Consider the following 4,546-nt stretch of genomic DNA (forward strand, 5'->3'; position numbering starts at 1 on the left):
CAAATTTCTCCATGTCCTGATCAACACTTAACATGGTCACTTTTTAGTCTTTTCCATTCTAATTGTGGGAAACAGTATCTCGCTGCAGTTGTAATTTGTATTTCCTTACTGACTAATAATACTAAACATCTTTTCACATATTGGTCATTCATATATCTTCTTTGGTAAAGTGTCTGTTCAAATCTCCTACCCATTTTTTAAAATTAGGTTGTTTATATTACCAAGTTGAAAGAGTTCTTTACATATTGGACACCAGTCCTTTGTCAGATATACATATTGTAAATATGCATATCTCCCACCCTGTGGCCAAACTTTTCATTTTTTAATGGTGTCTTTCAAAGAGCAGGAGTTTTGTTTTGTTTTGTTTCAATGAAATTCAATTTATCAGTTTTTTTTTCTTTAATGGATTGTGTTTTTTGGTGTCCTAGGTATTCTTTTTTTGGCTTCTTTTGCACATTATACTTCAGATTCATTCACTGCATTTAACTGTAGTTCTTTCAATTTCATTGGCATGTAGAATTTGGCATGTACATACTGCAAATAACCATTCTATAGTGATGGTATGTGGACTGTTTTGGGCCACTACAAATTATGCTGTTGTGAACATTCTTGTACATGTACCCTGAGACACATGGACTTAAATTTCTCTAAGTTTGTAACTTACAGTGGAATTGCTGGGGGACGGAACAGGCATAGCTTCAACTGTACCAGATAATGCCAAGAAGCTTTCAAAAGTAGTTAAACTAACTTATACTCCCATAGTAGTTTATAAGTTGCTTCACATTCTCATTAATACTTTATTTTTTTTTCTTTTCTTTTTGAGACGGAGTTTCTCTCTGTTGCTTAGGCTGGAATAATGCAGTGGTGCCATCTCGGCTCACTGCAACCTCCACCTCCCGGGTTCAGGCAATTCTCCCACCTTAGCCTCCCAAGTAGCTGGGATTACAGGTGTGCACCACCATGCCTGGCTAATTTTTGTATTTTTAGTAGAGATAGGGTTTCACCATGTTGGTCAGGCTTGTCTCAAACTCCTGACCTCAAGTGATCCACCTTCCTCCACCTCCCAAAGTGCTGGGATTATAGGTGTAAGCCACCAAGCCCAGCCAATACTTTGTATTTTCAATACTTTGTATTTTCAATCCTTTTGACGTTAATCTAGTGGGTGCACAGTGGCCGTTCATCTTTGGCTCTTTTTTTCTTTTTTGACTACATGCATTTTTCATTAAGGCCATAAATTTCCCTCTAAATACTTCTTTAGCCTTTCAATATCTTCAAAAGTAGAGAGAATAGTGTCATGAGCCCCCATGTACTCACTAGCCAATTTCAACAATTATCAGCTTATTGTTAATACTATTTCATTTAGACCAACGCTGGACTATTTTGAAGCAAATTCCAGACATAATATCCTTGCATCAATACTTATTTCAGTTTTTTGTTTGTTTGTTTGTCTGTTTGTTTTGAGATGGAGTCTTGCTGTGTCACCCAGGCTGGAGTGCAGTGGTGTGATCTCGGCTCACTGCAACCTCCGCCTCCCAGGTTCCAACATTTCTCCTGCCTCACCCTCCCAAGTAGCTGGGACTACAGGCTTGTGCCACCACGCCCAGCTAATTTTTAGTAGAGAGGGGATTTCACCATGTTGGCCAGGATGGTCTCAATCTCTTGACCTTGTGAGCCGCCTGCCTCAGCCTCCCAAAGTGCTGGGATTACAGGTGTGAGCCACCGCACCCGGGCATATTTCCTAATTTCTAGTCTTCTTTGGCTCATTAATTATTTAAAAGTATTTCTTAATTTCTAAATATCTGGGAATTTTCCAGTTATCTTTTTTTTTTTTTTTTTTTTTAGATGGAGTTTCGCTCTTGCTGCCCAGGTTAGAGTGCAATAGCACAATCTGAGCTCACTGCAACCTCCACCTCCAGAGTTCAAGTGATTCTCCTGCCTCAGCCTCCCAAGTAGCTGGGATTACAGGTATGTGCCACCATGCCAGGCTAATTTTGTATTTTTAGTAGAGACAGGGTTACACCATGTTGGCCAGGCTGGTCTTGAATTCCTGACCTCTGGTGATCCACCCACCTCAACCTCCCAAAGTGCTGGGATTATAGGTATGAGCCACTAAAGAACTTTCTTTTAGCAGTTCTGTTGTCAAAACATTGACAACACCAAATATTGGTGAGGATGTGGAGCAACAGGAACTCTTATTCATTGCTGGTGGGAATGCAAAACAGTACAGTCACTTTAGAAGACAATTTGGTAACTTCTTACAAAACTAAACATTCTGTTACCATATAATCCAGCAATTGTCCTTCTTGGTATTCATACAAATGAATTAAAAACTTGTCTGCACACAAAAACTTGCAAACAGACATTTATCAGTTCTGTTCACAATAGCCAGCATTGGCAAGAACCAGATGTTCTTCTGTAGATGAATGGATAAACTGGTATATCCAGACCATGGAATATTATTTAGCACTAAAAAGACATGAGCTGTCAGGCCATGAAAAAACATGGAAGAAACTTAGATGCATATTATTACTAAGTGAAAGAAGCCAATCTGAAAGGTCACATGTGGTATGACTCCAATTATATGACATTCTGAAAAAGACAAATCTATGGAAACAGGAATAAGATTAGAGGTTGCCAAGGAATAGCGGGGAGGGATGACTGGGCAGAAAATTTTTAGGGGAGTCAAACTATTCTGTATGATGATGGACACAGGTCATCATATATTTGGGAAAAGCCATAGAATGTATAACATGAAGAGTGAACTCTAATGTCAACTATAGACTTTGGGTGATAATGTAGATCAATTGTAACAAATGTACCACTCTGGAGGAGGATGCCAATAATCGAGGAGGCTGTACATGTGTGGGGACAAGGAACATTTTGTACTTTCCACTCAATTTTGCTGTGAACCTAAAACTGGTCTAGTAAATCAAGTATATTAATTTTTTTTTTTAAAACTCCCTCTATGATTTTTCTCTCATTATAGTTTTGCCCATTTTTGACTTACATATTTTAGGATCACATTAATAAGGCCAAATGAATTTAGAATTTTTATACCTTCCTGATGAATTCAAACTTTTACCATTATTAACCCTCTTTATTTTGGTAATCCTTTTTGCCTTAAATTCTATTTTGTCTCATATTAATATACCTATACTAATGCTTTCTTTTGTTAGTGATTTCCTAACATAGTTTTTTTTTTATTATACTTTAAGTTCTGGGGTACATGGGCATAATGTGCAGGTTTGTTACATATGTATACTTGTGCCATGTTGGCGTGCTGCACCCATCAACTCGTCAGCACCCATCAACTCGTCATTTACATCAGGTATAACTCCTAATGCAATCTTTCCCCCCTCCCCCCTCCTGTGATAGGCCCCAGTGTGTGATGTTCCCCTTCCTGAGTCCAAGTGATCTCATTGTTCAGTTCCCACCTATGAGAACATGCGGTGTTTGGTTTTCTGTTCTTGCGATAGTTTGCTGAGAATGATGGTTTCTAGCTGCATCTATGTCCCTCCAAAGACACAAACTCATCATTTTTTATGGCTGCATAGTATTCCATGGTGTATATGTGCCACATTTTCTTAATCCAGTCTGTCACTGATGGACATTTGGGTTGATTCCAAGTCTTTGCTATTGTGAATAGTGCTGCAATAAACATACATGTGCATGTGTCTTTACAGCAGCATGATTTATAATCCTTTGGGTATATACCCAGTAAGGGGATGGCTGGGTCATATGGTACTTCTAGTTCTAGATCCTTGAGGAATCACCACACTGTTTTCCATAATGGTTGAACTAGTTTACAATCCCACCAACAGTGTAAAAGTGTTCCTGTTTCTCCACATCCTCTCCAGCACCTGTTGTTTCCTGACTTTTTAATGATTGCCATTCTAACTGGTGTGAGATGGTATCTCATTGTGGTTTTGATTTGCATTTCTCTGATGGCCAGTGATGATGAGCATTTTTTCATGTGTCTGGTGGCTGTATGAATGTCCTCTTTTGAGAAATGTCTGTTCATATCCTTTGCCCACTTTTTGATGGGGTTGTTTGTTTTTTTCTTATAAATTTGTTTGAGTTCTTTGTAGGTTCTGGATATTAGCCCTTTGTCTGATGAGTAGATTGCAAAAATTTTCTCCCATTCTGTAGGTTGCCTGTTCACTCTGATGGTAGTTTCTTTTGCTGTGCAGAAGCTCTTTAGTTTAATGAGATCCCATTTGTCAATTTTGGCTTTTGTTGCCATTGCTTTTGGTATTTTAGACATGCAGTCCTTTCCCATGCCTATGTCCTGAATGGTATTACCTAGGTTTTCTTCTAGGGTTTTTATGGTATTAGGTCTAACATTTAAGTCTCTAATCCATCTTGAATTAATTTTCGTATAAGGAGTAAGGAAAGGATCCAGTTTCAGCTTTCTACTTATGGCTAGCCAATTTTCCCAGCACCATTTATTAAATAGGGAATCCTTTCCCCATTTCTTGTTTTTCTCAGGTTTGTCAAAGATCAGATGGCTGTAGATGTGTGGTATTATTTCTGAGGACTCTGTTCT

The sequence above is a fragment of the Theropithecus gelada genome, chromosome 8 (genome assembly GCF_003255815.1).
Source record: "Theropithecus gelada isolate Dixy chromosome 8, Tgel_1.0, whole genome shotgun sequence".
Classification (NCBI taxonomy): domain Eukaryota; kingdom Metazoa; phylum Chordata; class Mammalia; order Primates; family Cercopithecidae; genus Theropithecus; species Theropithecus gelada.